The sequence below is a fragment of the Eptesicus fuscus genome, chromosome 13, assembly GCF_027574615.1.
Source record: "Eptesicus fuscus isolate TK198812 chromosome 13, DD_ASM_mEF_20220401, whole genome shotgun sequence".
NCBI lineage: Eukaryota > Metazoa > Chordata > Mammalia > Chiroptera > Vespertilionidae > Eptesicus > Eptesicus fuscus.
Window position 1 is genome coordinate 57,328,183 of NC_072485.1, and position 17,251 is coordinate 57,345,433.

Consider the following 17,251-nt stretch of genomic DNA (forward strand, 5'->3'; position numbering starts at 1 on the left):
GAAGTGAAGGGGAAAAAATATTCATACTAATGTTTACGTCTCCCATGCTGCTACAGAGGACAGCTAACAAAGTCTTTCAGAAACAGTGCTGCAAGAAATGTGGGAACTTGGAGAGGATGCCATGCTTTCCTGGTACTGGCTTCTCTGTGGAATCAATTTATTTTGAGTTTCTTGTTTTAAAATCATTATTTTTCATTAGACAAGCTGCTGCTGTTATCCAAAAGTTAATAGTGGGAATATGTCTGGCTGACACATACAGCCATAGTTTCACAGTTATTAATGCCAGTAACAATTTGGGATGCAATAAATGACTGCACGGTGGTATTTACCATTCACACAATAGCAGGTAACTGTGCTACTGATCTGTCTTTTGAACAGAGAACATGCACACATAGGTATGTACACAGTGAAACCATCATAGTCTCTTGCTGATAGCTACTAAATACATCATGACAACTAAATGAAATTTTGTAAGTGGAGGTGTCAAAGTCTGATTTATGATATAAAAAGAATTATGATACAAAACCCTAGTCTGGGAATTGGAAGAGCTTAAGGCAGTATTGACAATCATATTATACTCCTCCAGATGGTAAGGACATATGCAAATAACTCCCTAAAATCTTACAGAATTCCCTAAGCCTTTATATGTCCAGTGGGAATTGTGTCACTGGTCACTAATACTAATGTGGGTCCACTCTAGGGTAGCCCTGGTCCCACCCATTGTAACAGGATTTTACCAGTCTTAAAGATTCACAAGATGTATTTGTTACTGGTGGAAGTGGCGGGGACCAGAGGTGGGAGGGTGCCTTGTCCCCACCTGTTGTTCATAGGAGTGGAATTTTTGCAACTCACACAGGAGGATGAGGTATTATGGAAAGCTTTATTTCTATCAACCCGAGTTTCCAAGGTTTCACTTCCCTCAGTACTGCCAAGGAAGAATTCCCATTTTGCTTTTAGTAGAGCTAAAACCGGAGCCAGTGTCCAGAATTTCTATTCCATATTGGAGCAGTGTCCAATCCAGCATCAGAATAGTTTACCTTGTGTTTCCAGCTACAGTCCTAAATTAGTCCATTTGTATGGGTCCCCATATGGGCCAATGCAAGGAAATGAGCAAAGGAGCCCCATGAGCCAAGAGTCACAAGAGAGTGAATTCCTTTGTTTAGGAGATTATGTCTTTTAAAATTTTCATGCACTTGCAGTGGTCACACCCATTCTGACTAATGATTTCTGTTCCCAGGTGTGATTGACAGGAAATTATCCTCCCTATGTCATCCCAACTTTAGTGGACATGTAGCTATCTCCCCTTTGTTGGGTTCTTTTCCCTCAATGATCTGTGGGGAATTGGCCCCTGATTCCCTGGGGAGTGCAAAGTTACAGCTTCCTGGTGAAGCTACCCAAAGGACATGCCTACAATACCTGGCTTTCCCTTTGCTCCTTTCCTATTATTAATAACTAGCTAATTATAACAGTATCACATTGGCATACTAAAGTCTCCATGAAGCTCTGTAATACATGGACAACATATTTCAAAATTATTTATGCATTGAACACTTTCTGTACAACTTACTAATCAACATTCTTCATAACCACATTAAAGAGTATTAGTTTGGAAACAAAGTTTTTCTCTTTCTTAAACACACATAGAGAATTTTTATGTCAGTAGAAATAAGACTGCTCCCATATTCCTCCAACTAATGAGATGCTCAAATGGTTAGAGAACTGTTGCCACCTAAGAATCCTTCTGCTGTGACTTCTTCCACTGAACCAACAGCCCGGAGAGTTCACTAGACTCAATGTGGGTTTCTTTTCTTCTATAAGCCGAAAAATTTCCAAATCCCACTATTTTGGGGGCATTTTCCATCTTTCCCATAAAAGCCCTCAGATATAATTACAACCAGGGAAACTCATATGGCAGAGAATAAAGCTTCTGGAGAACAACAGTCAATGCTGTGTCACCAGAGCTTAGCCAAGTGCCTCTCATAAGATTAAGGCTTATTAGTTGTGACTAAATTAAATGAAAACCACCAGGGCTTTTCACACATCCAATAAGTTGGCTAGAAGTGTAACCAAAGATTTTTCTGACCAATGTTTTCAAGGCTGATCACTATTCTCCCAATTCCTATTTGCTTCATGTTCATCATCAATAAGCAATTATTCAGCAGCCACATAAACAGACAGGTGCTTCACAGGGCAACTTTAATTGACTTATTCCATGCCCTTTCAGAGCAGACAATCCCAATTTCTTTGCCTGGTAAGAGCACATAACTTAACTCAGTTGATAGGCTGTAACAAATTGCTATCATAACTCTCATATCCCTTTTCATTTCAGTAATCTGCCCCCTTTCCTACCCTATTAGGTTCCCAGGCAGATTAGTACCTACTCAATACAGGCTAAAAACATTCATATACCAGAATCCAGATTGTTTAAAGCATGACTTAGCTATTTGCATTTCCTGGTTAACTAAAGGTTGCACTCTAATCTGCTGGCCTTATTTTCTTGAGACTGGATGATTCCCTAGTCATCACCCTAGGTATCAGTTCGGTGCTGTGTTAGAGATGAAGAATTATAGGCTTTTAGGATGTCAGGAATGAGAGGATCTTAGAGATTGTCTAGAACTATTTGGTTAACACTTTCACTACCTTAACCTTTGTATAAGCTTGTTAAATTAGGATGTATCCTCTCATTATTTCAACCGGCCTATGACATTGGCAGAAAATGGATACATGGAGACAGTAATTTGCTCAAGATCCACATAACAGCAGGATCTGGCACAGAACTTTTGCCTCTGAATCCAGCATTCTTTCTCTGTTGCCTGAAGAAAAAGGAGGAGGGGAAGTTCTGGAAGGGGGGAAGGAGTTAAAAGAAAAAAAAAGATAAAAGGAGACAAGTACATATTTGACTCAAAGTATGTGGTTAACAAATATTTTTGAATGAATAGTAATAATGCTTATATTAATATAAAGTCTTTGCTTTAGTTTCCTCGTATTTAAAATCGATAATTTTCTCTACCACATGTTGTTGTGAAAATGAAATGAATTAATAGCCAAAAAATAAAATATGTCAATGTCAATCATTACTAAATGCACAGTACTTCACAGGTTATACAAATTTTGAAATTATTATAATTAATCTTTAAATATTATTCTTTGAAATTAGTGATCATATCCCCATTTTATAGATGAGCAAACTGAAGCACTAAGAGTTTAAGTGACAGTATCTGGGTGCCAGTACCTACATACCTGCCCACTCACAGCTGCCTCCTTCCATAATGGGAGTGGAGACTCCACAGTGTAAATGGATGTGTCCATGATCTTAGTTAACGCAGGTACCAATACTGGGAACATCTTATTTCTCTTTAACTATCTTAATTGCCAGCTTGTTATTTTGAGATTTGTCTCAATATCTTGATTAGAATAGTTCAAAAAAATTAACTAAACAGATGATGTAGTTAAATGAGCTCTAGTTAATTAAAGTTTTACTTTCTAATAATAACATCTCACTAGAACCGTGGTTGGCAAACTGCGGCTCGCGAGCCACATGTGGCTCTTTGGCCCCTTGAGTGTGGCTCTTCCACAAAATACCATGGCCTGGGGGAGTCTATTTTGAAGAAGTAGCATTAGAAGAAGTTTAAAAAATTTGGCTCTCAAAAGAAATTTCAATCGTCGTACTGTTGATATTTGGCTCTGTTGACTAATGAGTTTGCCGACCACTGCACTAGAACACCTTAAAAACACCAACTGTAAGGCAGAAACTCGCCTGGGAAGGAGCAGGCAAACCACTCAAACAATGGTTCCAGAGAACCAACCCATCCCCAATCTGGAGCTTTGTCTCTTTTTATCCCTTTCCCTTTTTCTATTTTGTTAAAGAAATAACAATATACCCTCTTAAGCCATTTGGATCACAATCCAAGCTAATTCTCACCAAGAGGGAACAAAAAGAGCTGCAGCAACCAAAGTCCCTGTTAGTGTAAGCTTAAATTAGGTCATGGCAATGACATGTTTCTTGCACATTCTGTCTTGAATGAATTGATCACGTGTGCTGTGCTGAGAGCTGTCTCCTTCCCTTTAGTTAGGAAGCACTCCCCAAAGTACAAACTGGCAATTTTCTCATTGGTTAGGATCCCTAAATCAGGTATGATGTGATCATGATATAATTATAGGTAATGTGAACTTAAAAGGGCTGAGTTAAATGTTGACCCCACTCTTATGCTTACACTCTTATCTTCTAAAAAGTTCATTGAAATCTTTGAGTCTCACTTTCCCCTATCCAAACCTGGAATAATAATATTTGCTTCCAGTGTTGGTTGGAGAATAATATTTACTTCCAATGTTAGTTGGAGAATTAATGCATGAAAGTTCTTGCATTAATGTTCATTTATCAGTCAAAAATTCTATTATTTACAGTTAGGTGATGTGTTGAATGTTGATAGCTATTTTTTAAATATTTTTTATTGATTTCAGAGGAGGGAGAGAGAGAGATAGAAACATCGATGATGAGAATCAGTGATCAGCTGCCTCCTGCATGCCCCCAACTGGGGATCAAGCCTGCAACCAGGCCATGTGCCCTGACAGAATCGAATCATTGAGGCTCAACTACTGAGACACACCAGCCGGGCTGTTGATAGCTATTTTTTATTGTGAGGTGTTCATCACAAATTAATTCTAGTCCCTTACTTTCAAAGTCTGAGCCTGGAACACTCTAGTAAACCTTGATGCCAAAGGCTAGCAACTTCACTCTCAAGGGCTGAAAGGGACAATCCTTTAAAGGATTTAGGGAAACTTAATTTTAACCTTGCAATAAGATTAAGACCAAGCTCTCCCAAGTTGGTTCTTAGCCCTGTCAACATCTTTGCCTTTGTCTCTCTGTTAATTTTGTCCTAGAGGCCTGGCCTAATACTATAAGGTGTTTAGCTGTGTTAATTAAAAATACCAGCCAAACAAGATGCTTAAGGATGCTGCTGCCAAAGGCGATCTCCAGCTTTAAACAGCCAGACTGATTTAAGAGTTGTTAACCAACTGCTCTATAAATGTCCTGGCCAACAGTTTGGTGCTGTGGAATAGTAAGTGGGGAGTGAAAGCCCAGTGGTTGGCAGACTTTCTGCCATATAAAAAAGCCACGGGGAGGGGAGTGAGAATGAAGCTTAGTGTCCTCAGAGCAGTGAGAGATGAACTGGGAGACGATGAGAAATCAAGAATATTAGCTCAGAGCCAGTTGTAGAGGGTTTAGTTGCTATAACTCACAGAGGTCAGAAGGGAACTCGAAGGAGCTGGAGCAGAGTAGACTGAGCAGGCTGCACTGTTTCAACAGACCAGGCTAGTTGTTGAAAACATAGAGCTGAGGGCACTGCCTAGTAGTGAGAGTGGCAGGCTTGTGAGCTATTGGAAAAGGAATAGAAGATGGGACTCTGTGGTGTTTGATCTGGAGAAAATACCCCCCTTCAGAGACCATCAGAGCAGCTGGCCAGTCCATACAGAGCCCCATGGCCCAGAAGGTGGACCATGGTGAGAGTCCCAACCAGGAGCCAGGCACATGCCGAGGCCTCAGGAAGCAGGTGGTAAATTTGTGGTTCCAAGCAATCTGTCCATAGCAAGACTATCCTATCTAATAAAGAGGAAATAAGCTAATTGACCCTTGCACTGTCACAAAGATGGCGGCACCCACAGCCAATAAGGTGGGAATATGCTAATTGACTGTCACACCCTCAAAGATGGCAGCACCCACAGCCACAAGATGGTGGCGCCCAGTCCCCTCAGCCCTGCCAGGGCTGTCTCCAGAGTCCTCCAGTCCCCTCAGCCCCCCAGCCATCCAGGGCCGGCCTGAGGTGCAGGCAAGCCTTGGATGGTGGCTGCCCAGCTGATGTCCAAGGCACATGCAAGCCTCAGATGGTGGCTGCCCAATCACTCAGGGCTGCCCAAGGCTCAGGTAACCAGGGCTGGCTGAGGCTTACGCTGCTGGCAGTGGCAGCAGCAGAGGTGTGATGGGGGCGTTGCCTTCCCCTGCTCGCTGGGTCGCCTCCCGTCTCACAGATTGTGAGAGGGGGCAGGCCAGGCTGAGGGACCCTCCTCCAGTGCATGAATTTTCATGCACTGGGCCTCTAGTATTCAATAAGTAGATGACAAGAGAGCAGGATCTAGTCCCTTTCTGCCCAACCCTCCAATAGGGTTAGTTTAGGCAAGGTATCAGGGCCTCAGCAGAGCTGCATTAGATTTAAAGATGCCTTTGAATGTTCTGAAACATGTGGGACTTTGTCTTTATGTTTTGGAATTATAATCTAGACTCTACTTTTTCAACACTTAAAATGAAGAGAAAGTTTGCTTGTTTTCTTTTCAGGGAGGCAGCAAAAATATGCTCCAAAAGCTGATTCTGTCTTTGTCAACAATTTAGTTAGCACAAGTTTATTGTGGGAATTATAATAATTTCACACGCCAATAGAATACAGGATAATATATCTTAATAAGCCAAATAAAGAGACTAAGATACTCCAAACAAATGACAGATTAATCATACTATGGTTCTAGGCAGGGGGAGTTGAAGGAATGACGTTCAAATTTAACAGAGGTACACCTTTTTATATGAGGATTTCACTCCATAGATCACAACCAACTGAGAGCTGATTTTTAGCTGCCAGAGCCCAAAAAAATAAAACAACAGCCTAAAACAAAACGGAAGTCCACTGTTGCTAGAAAACGTTGCTAGGAAACTAAGACACTGCAGTTAATGGGTGGTTTGATCTCTTTCACAGGGTCCCTGCAAGGTTTCTTGCTTCTGTCTATGAGTTGCTTCGCCAAAATAGGAGTTAATGTCCCAAGAGTCTTGAGAGTATTTTTAGGTTAGTGAGGTGTCACCCTATCCAAACCGAAATTCTCAAATAGTCTACACAGACTCTCAATGTTTATAGCCCTCTTGCCATAGTTGAAAGCTTAGTAGGTACTAAATAAGTGAAGCTATTATTGTTCAGGCAGTATTAACTCTTTGTTCTTTAAAGCACAGTTGTAATGCAATTACCCCTGAAAGACATAAAATGTTAAAAGAAAAAAAGGCAGAATTCAGCTATAGCAAGAATAAAGGCAGATTCTAGATTCTAGTTCCCACTGTACTACTCTCTCTTCTTATGTAAGAAATATAACCTCCTGGAACTTAGTTTATTCACTGGTAAATTGGACTCATAAACTCTAGTGGTATCCAAATCCATTGATTGTCTGAATGTGTGTGTCCCAACATAAGAATGGATTTTTAATTTTTAAGGCTTTGTTTAAAAAGAAAAAAAAATATGCTAGACTACTTAGGGCCTGCAATATTTATTGTTAATATCTGTGTTTTTAAAGAAAATGTTTACTGACTCCTGGCCCTAGAGCAGCATTTATCAAACTGTAATATGTATGTAAATCATCTGGAGGTCTCTTAAGATGCAGATTCTTACTCAGTGGGTCTGGGGTTGAACCTGGGAGTCTGCATTTCTAATAAGCTTCCAGGTGATGCTGACACTACTTAGTAAGGGACTCAGGTTGAGTAGCAAGTGCCTGGCTACTCGGATTTAATTGATACATGGTAGGGCCTGCGCTTTTATGTTTGCAAAGCTCATCAAGTGACCATCATGTGCAGCCAGGGCCCAGAGCAACTGATCTTTGTGGGAGCATCTATACAGAATTAGACCAATGAGCATCATCTTAGAAAAGAGAATCAAGTTTCTGAGCATGTGACTCAAGACAGATGAGTTCTTCTAGCAGCAATGAAGAGAATGACAGATAAAAGGAAGAGATTTGGCTGTTAATGTAGTTTATAATTGGACAGGACTCACTGCTCATTTTTCAGTTAAGTATGTGCATGTTTGTAAAAACTAATGAGCATATCTAGGTTTGTGCTTGTGTCTAAAGCTAAGATTTGCCTTTAATAGATCATAAATTAGAGAAGTACTATGTGCTTTCAAGGGCACAATAAATAGAACTAAAGCCTCATTTTAAAAAATCCACTTATAAAAATTACAGGATACTGAGAATATTCACTTGTCCATTCACATAAGATCATTCATACTTGATTTCTGTGAGCTTTTAAAATTGACTATATTGGGCTAACATTAGTTCATAAAATTAGATAGGTTTCAAGTGTACAGTTCTATAATATATCATCTGTATACTGTATTGTATTATATTGTATTGTATTGTATTGTATTGTGTGTTTACCACCCCAAGTCAGGTCTCCTTCCACCACCATTTATCTCCTTTACCCTTTCCTACCTCCCCCTACCCACTTTCCCTCTGGTAATTACCATACTGATGTCTGTGTCTATGAGCTTTGTGGGGGTTTTTTACTTTAATATATTAACATAATATTTATCTTCTTGCAGTATACTGAGGCATAAAATGGAATTATCTATTTACTGGCTTGAAAAACACATCCCATATTAAGCAGTTTTTATTATATTTAGCATATACCCTCATTGGGCTTTACTGGGTCTGTCCAGAGGAGAATTTGGGGAAGCCTCATCAGTTTCCATGGAGGTAGGTGCCTTTTTTACACTGAAAGTCCACTGGCCTATGAGCCCAGACCCTCTGAGAGCCACTCCTAGCAGCAGCAATGGGCAGAGCAGGAGACAATTCCAGCTGCACAGAAGCAGACCTGAGAGAGGAGCCAAGATGAGAGCCCAGTGCTCTACTGAATCCAGCTAAGGAAGGAAGAAATGTTCCTGTTCTGCCAGCAAATACAACTTTTGTCATTTAACCTCCCTGTGCCTCAATTTCCTCATCTATAAATTAGATAGTGATAATGTCTTCCTCATAGGTGCCTTATGACAATTAAATGAGTTAATAAATGCCAAGCAAGTAGAACAATGCCTGAGACCCAGTTAAGTGCTACACAATGTTAGTGGTGACTATTAAAATACCTAACCATCAGAAAATGAGTTCTCAAATGATAATTATCACCTCCTTTCTACAGTTACTTCTTTCTCTAAGATGAAAAAAAAAAATCAATTTGGCTAAACCAGGCATCGATTCTTTTATTGCCATATTCCCAATTGTAATTTGTCCCAATTAGTAAGTGATTGGAACAAGAACTTGAATCTAGATCTATCAACCTCTGTAGCCCAAGACTCTGATCTTTAGAATTCTTGTCTCTGCATTTTGGTATTTAGTTACAACTGTGAATTAGTGAGTATTGATAACTCTTTTGTTTGCATCAAGGTTTAACAGGCAAACAAGCCAGTCACAGAGAGAATCAGAACAGCTCACAAACCCAGTTCCGCTGACATCCCCTGCAGATTCCATAGCTGGTCTCAACTATCTCAGTCAGTGAAAATGTTTGAGGAAGGGAGGAGCTACCCCCGCTGAAACATTGCACTCTCAAAGAGGGTACCAAATGAAGAAGCTCAATAAAAATGGCTTAAAACCGTGTCTAAATTGAGACCAATCTGTTCATTGTGGGCACCAAACCTAATGAGGCAGTGAGAGGTGACTAACCCAAAGCAGAAGCTTCCCCTCAGGCTTCCCACTGTGGAGAAGCCACACTGCTGTTCTGGAAAAGACTTCCTGACAGCAGGTGTGACTCAGCTGAGGCACCGCTGAACACACCTGTACTCGCTCAGCAGGATTTGTGTGTGACATGTCAGTACAAAGGTTGTAACACAGGAAAGAACAGAGACCCCTGGACGTTTCTGCGACCCTAGCTAAAGGAGAAAGTATTACCAGTGAGGAAAAATATGGTGAGCAACAGATTGGAGGCAAAGGTCTTGCTCCCACAATAATGTTGGGTCATTATGACTCCTGTTGCTTCCAAACCTGGTGTTTTTCCTTGGTGAGAATTGACAAGACAATGAACAGAAAGACTAGGAGCTCTTGTTCTCCTTGAGATGCCAGAGGGGAGGAATGAGAGCATAAGGCCACCATCAGCAGAGGTAGTGTTATGATGCACTGGAGAAGAATGTTTGAATTAAACATGATTGTGACCCTGATTCAGGGAAACCATTGTGATTGCACTCCTAAACCTCGAGTACTCCCTCAATAAAGGGGGTAACATTAAGTTTGTGGGTGAGCTTAACACATTTTTAAGAATAAAGTTGTCAAGTTAATTCTGTGTCTGGAAAATAATCCACTTATTTAACATTTAATATGGGTGTTGTTACGTGGAGTTTCATGCAAATTAATTATGTTAACATTGTTTGGTGGCAAGAATATTTGTCCTGCATTTCAGATAATCCCAGGAGTGCTGAGAAAGAAAAATTTGCTGCTGCTTGGCAGTGTTCCAGAAAGCTAATTACCCAATAGAGGGTTTCTGAAAGGCTGCAAAGATTGTTTTTCTGCACGTGATTCTGCAAAGGTGAGGCTTTTGCTAGTGGTTTTTCGTAAGTCTCCGAGCCTCCACACATGATCTGTCTTGGGTTGAGGATGTCATTTGCCCTTGTCTCTAGTTTTTCTTGAAAATGCCTACTTATTTTCCTTAAGACTTAGATCAATTGTCACTTTTGTTAGAAAGCCTTTTATGATTCCCCTTCATAATAAAAGTGACAATTAATTTGAAGTTCAAATCCAAATTATGTCATTTACTCTATTTGTATAGCCTTAAAGCATTACTTTTAACTTCAGTTTTCCAATCTTAAATGAGAAAATAACACCTCCCATTAAGCAATTTCCATCACTATAAAATAAAGATAATCATAACACTTACCTCATAAGTGTAATGGTGTGGATTTAATGAGAAAAAAAATAGAATAAAATGAAAGATTTCAAAGTTGTGCTTGGTACACAGGTGTTCAATAGTTTTATTATCATTATTATTATGGTTAATAAGTATATAATATGTCCAAAGCACCTAACATATTAGTTGGCACATGATAGATCCTCAATAAATGTTAATTCTCCACCTCTCCTTTCTCCCTTAAGGTGTTCATTTTCTTTGTAAAATCTGAGAACTCCAGCAGGTTTTCACAGTTAATGTTCTAAATGAACTTATAGCAAATCTTTCTGCATCATTTTCTCAGCAGGAAAATAGCTGATGCATTATTGACCTCTTTTAATAAGCTGAAGACTGATTCTACAATGCTAGGGAAAGATGATGTACCAAATGAGGCCCATCCATTTGTTCTATAATACTGATGGAATTACAACTCTACATCAGACATCATTTCAGCACTGGAAGCATAGCAGTGAATAAGACAAACACACATCTATATGTATTCAGTTAACATTTTAGTAGGAGCGAAAATCAGTAATCAGATAATCTGAAGGATAATAATTCAGATATTGACAAAGATACCGAATAAGAGAAAGTCAGCTTTGTGTCCTAGTGTGACTAGAGAGGGTAGGGTAAACAAGATGTGGTGAGCATGGAAGCCCTTCCTGGGACAGTGACATTTGAACTAAAGTCTGAAAGATGAGAAGGAAACAATCTAAGGAAATAGTTCTCCAAAGTAGCGAACAACAGTGTGAAAACCCTGAGGCCAGAAAAAGTGTTGAGCTCACATTATTGGTATAATGATGAAGTGACAAGGTACAAGGCAAAGATGATACTCATTGCACTCTAGGGATATATGAGTTTGGGTATTTTCCATCAAGCTCTGAGTTCTAGCTATGAATGTACTCCTGGCAAGGTAATATCATATGTAGTCACATTGTGAATTTTGCAAGCTCACCATTCATGGCCTGGTACCAAATGATTTCTATTAAAGAGATGAACATCAAGCTCTTCTCTGTTAGGGCAGAATGCTGTAAGCCCAAATTTCCTTAATCAGCAAAATTTCCCACCCAAGACCTTATTTTCAGAATTACATCAATAATCATTTTCCTGTGATGGCCCATCATAGTTAGAATCTAATTCATTGGTGTTTTTATAGCTGATTAAACTTTCACTTGGCTGTAGCTTAGCTATAATATAATGTGTCAATAGTTTTGTCTGCATTAATAACCTCCAATGTAGTGGTGCCATAATTAAGCATCTTGGGTTTGTTGTTGTTGTTGTTGTTGTTTTTTATTGTTTAAAATTGTTATTTTGGTTTTTTTCATTATTGATTAAGGTATTACATATGTGTCCTTGTCCCCCATTGCCCCTCAACCCCCACTCATGTCCTCACCCTCCTGGTGTCTGTGTCCATTGGTTAGGCTTATATGCATGCATACAAGTCCTTTAGTTGATCTCTCCCCCTTACCTCCACCCTCCCCTACCTTCCCTCTGAGGTTTGACGGTCTGATTGATGCTTCTCTGTCTCAGGATCTGCTTTTGTTCATCAGTTTATGTTGTTCATTATATTCCACAGATGAGTGAGATCATGTGATATTTAAGCATCTTGTTTTGACAAAATTGTTAAAGTACTGGTGTTTGGAGGGAGAAAAAAAAGTAAGAATAAAAAAGCAATTTATTCTCCTAATGTTTAATGTTTATGTGCAGAGTAGACACTAAATACCTGTATACCCCATGCTCTGCAAATAAGGGGATTGAAATTGCCTGCTATAATATTTTATATTATCAGTGTAATGTGGCACTTATAAAATCATAATATAGTTAATTTTCTGTCTAAAAAATAAAAGCCTTGTTGAAAGCCAAAGTCTAAAATATTATTGAAAAATTGGAGCTAACATTTATTTAATTGTTAGTATATGGATGGAGAGAGTTAAGTGAAAAAAAAGTTACTGATAACATACTATGGATAAGGTACTAGATCAGATACTTTAAAGGATTATAAAAACAATTAGCTATAGATTCTTCCTGCTCTGGGAGCCCACAGTATAGAAGACATAAAATACAAACCTGAAGGACTGTAAACCATTGACTAGAAAGTGATTTCTTATTTAAAAAAAAAACTGTTTAAAACGTATAAAGAAATATTTAAATAAAATATTATGATAGTTTAGAGTCAGGACTTACTATATTTCATAGAAAACATGGCATTTGAATAGGACATTTATTGACAATAATTATTTGGCTCATCATAAACAAAAGTCTAGAGACAGCAAAATATAAAGATAAATGGGGTACTTGGAATAATTTGTAGGGCTACATGGGAAAGTTTATTAGTAGAAAATATGAAATAAAGGTGAAAAAGAGGGTAGGATTTTAACTGGGGTCCTGTTATGTGAACAAAGAGGGAGATACTCAACTAGCCTCCTGGTTGGCAGCCCGCACATCTACCAGGTGACAGCTTCCCTTCCTCCTTCCTTTCCTTCCTTCTTTTTCTTCCTCCCTCCCTCTCTCCTTCATCCCCTCTTCCTTCTCTACTTTCCTTTTTAAAATGTATTGCTTTTATATAAACTCACTATTCCAGCTAGTTGCTGGGGTTAAGTAATACATAAAACAACCATCATTCTTGTCCTCACTATGCTTATTATTATTTATACTAGAGGCTCAGTGCACAAAATTCGTGCATGGAGGGGGGTTGTCCCTCAGCCCAGCCTGTACCCTCTCCAATCTGGGACCCCTCGAGGGATGTCCGACTGCCCTCTTACAATCCAGGACTGCTGGCTCCCAACTGCTTGCCTGCCTGCCTTCCTGATTGCCCCTAACCTCTTCTGCCTGCCAGCCTGATCACCCCCTAACCACTCCGCTGCCAGCCTGTTTGCCCCCAACTTCCCTCCTCTGCCAGCCTGGTCACCCCTAACTGCCCTCTCCTGCAGGGTTGATCACCTCTAACTGCCCTCCCTTGCAGGCCGGGTGCCTCCCAACTGCCCTCTCCTGCTGGCCATCTTGTGGTGGCCATCTTGTGTCCACATGGGGGCAGGATCTTTGACCACATGGGGGCAGCTATATTGTGTGTTGCAGTGATGATCAATCTGCATATTACTCTTTGATTAGATAGAATAGAGGCCTGGTACAGGGGTGGGGGCCAGCTGGTTTGCCCTGAATGATGTCCCTGACCAGTGTGGGGTTCCCTTGGGGCGTGGGGCAGCCTGAGCGAGGGGCCTGTGGTGGTTTGCAGGCTGGCCACGCCCCCTGGCAACCCAAGCAAAGGCCCTGGTATCTGGAATTTATTTTCCTTCTACAATTGAAACTTTGTAGCCTGGAGCGGAGCCAAGCCTGGGGCTCCCTCCACGGCCAGCAGCCATTTATGTTGGGGTTATAATTGAAACTTTGTAGCCTTAAGCGGGTGGGCCCAGCCAGGGTGTGAGGAAAGCTTTGCTTCCCCTGTTGCTGGGGGCAATGCTGGCCTGCTCTCTCAAGCTCCATTCTGCTGCCATTTCTGTTTGAATTTGTTTACCTTCTACAATTGAAACTTTGTAGCTTGAGTGGAGGCTTAGGCCTGGCAAGGGCAGGCGGAAAGCTTGGCTTCCTCTGTTACCTAGGAAACCTTGCTCTCTGTGGCTATAGCCATCTTGGTTGGGTTAATTTGCATACTCACTCTGATTGGATGGTGGGCATGGCTTATGGACGTGACTTGTGGGTGTGTTGGTGGTGTGGTCAATTTGCATATTTGTCTATTATTAGGTAGGATTCTAATGAGGTATACAGACAAACTTAATCATAAAATAATTACATCTACAGCATTGTAAATTATGGTAAGTGTTATTAAGGAAACAAAAAGGGGGGAAATTAGTGTGTTAGCTGCCTTAGAAAAGGTAGTAGAGAAAGTTTTTTATGAATATGTGGCTTTTAAGGAAGTGAAGCAACGGAATATTCTAAGAACTGAGACTAATAGTTGCACAGCCCCTGAGCAATGTAAAAATATAGACTGTTCAGGCTACTGGGAGAAAACAGGAGTGGCAAGAAATAAGTCAATGGGGAAAGGGGTGTACAGGGATCAGATTGTGCAATACTTAACATTGGGTTCTAAATTCAATGAGATGTCAGTCACTGGTGAATTAATTGACTGCTCTTGTTGCAATGAGAAGAATAGATCAGTGGGGGTGGGGTTAAGAGTGAAATTAGGGAGACCAGCAAAAAGGCTATAGTCCAAACAAAGATGATAGTGCACTGTAATATCACTAGTAGATGATCTTCAGCAGTGGTAGCAAAACTGGTGGAAAGAAATGAAAAGATTTGAGATATTTGGAAATGAAATCAGTAGACGATGGATTGATTCAGAGAGAGAAGGGAAAGGAAGATTAAGCAATTTTGTAGGTCCAGAAAATTGATGCTATAGATACACCTTGAGAACCTGCGTGGCACATTGACACAAACTTCGAGTGCTATTAAAAGATATGGCCAATATTGACAATACCAAGTGCTGGTAAGAACAGGAACAACTGGAACTCTCATGCATTGCTGGTGGGAATGCAAACCATGCATGGAGAAGAGTTTGACACTCTATGGAAAATAATTTGGTAGTCATTATGGTATACATGAGAGGTACTCACCAATACTTCTCATTCTCCTTTTAGGTCGACGTGGCAGTTTTGTGTCCTTTTCCCCTTGAGTTAAATATGGCCATATGCCTGTTAAAATTTGTGAAATGTGATCATAAGTGTGTCATTTTCAGGCAGAAGCATCTAATTCCTGGTGTAAATCTATCTAGAGTGCTCCTAGTCATACTATGAAGAAGTCAATTTCATCCCTGTATTGTGAATGACAACACTAATTTTCAGAGAAGGCTAGGTCAGGATTCTAATTTGTGTGTTGCAAACCCCATGCTTTTTTCTACCACCCCTTGCTGCCTACAGTTGATATTCATATCACACTAAGATGCACCTATCATCTTCCAAAATGAAATGCTATGCCTTTAATGAATTTATTTTTGCATCCATTATTCATGTGAAATTCAAGACACTACTCCACCTAAAGTTATGGTTTCATTTGTGTAAGTGGCTTGAGTTAAAGTCAACATCACTTATTTCCCAACAAAAAATAGGTACCTATGCATTTCTTCCTTTGAGTTGATATAAATATGACAAAATCTAATATTCCCAATGTTATTAAAGTAGATCAAATCATATGAATTAATAGGGTAAAGTACATCATGATGTCTCTCCTATATTTCCCTTTTAGATCATTAAATAAACAGAAGATATGGGTTTCTGTTCTGCTTTTTCTTCTGGTTTCCTTTATATGCTTTGGAAAGTCATTATACTCTTTAAACTGTAATATCTTATTTGTAAGATAAACATAGTAATATCTACTTTGCAAGCCAACATGTTATTTTTACTTATATACTCAGGAAAATTAAATGAGATTACATAAATAAAATTAAAAAACACATCACCACCACTTCACACCAAAAAGACACTATAAATATTCAGTATTGTTATTATTCTAGTCTAACTCACTTTTCTCTTTTATATTATTTTCATTGAAAACACTTATAACCATTTTTATTCTCTTTTATATAATCACCAAAAAAGTTAAAGTTGCCCATCATTTCAATAATACTTTTACCAATATCCTAAACTTGGAACAGTAGATAAACTTTACCGGTCATATCTCAAATCTGAATCTTAGTAACCAAGCAAGTCACTTAACAAAATAGATTGGAGTTATAAAATGTATAATCACCACTATGAAATGAGTCTTTACCACCACAACCAAAAACTTACTATTTTTCTGATATTCTCCCCAACTATTTTAAACATTACCAATTCTCCTAAAACTTCGATATACCCGCTGAAACCATCCAACTATACATACATACAAAGTGGGGCAAAAGTAGGTTTATAGTTGTTCATATGGGAAATAGTACATTAATTAATATGTAATAAGTAATAATGCAAGAATAAACTGTGTTTCATGTACTGATAACTGTAAACCTAATTTTTCCGCACCTGTGCCCAGTAGAACCTCATCTTGCACTTCCCAGAGAGAATTTTTTTCAGCATAAATGCATTAAGTGTCTATTAAGTAGCAGGCATTGTTCTAGGTTCTGTGAATATAATGATTTAGGGACATATAATGTCCCTGGTTTCTTATCTTTAGACCTAAAGGAAAAAACAGACAATAAATTTATGGACAAATTTCAAGTAGATAAATATATGGATGGCTAAATTCCATAATAGAAGAATAGGCAGATATAGATTGCTAGGTATAATAAATTAAGGTAGTGATGTTTATGAAGACAATAAAACAGGAAAATGAGATAGTAATAAGGACACCTTACATACAATCAATAAAACCCTTCTGAGGAGGAGTCACTTGAGCAATGAGGCATTGAGTACTAGGTATTTATCTCAAGATCAGTACTTTGTTTTTAGTAATCTCCAATTTTTAGTGGGTACATGGCCACAAACAAAAAAGTAGCACATTTCCTGTACTTGCCTACAGCCAGGTGTCACCAAATGACCAAGTTGTAGTCATTGAGCTTTCAGAAGTGCCTTATGGTACTATTTATTTGAAGGTCTTCTT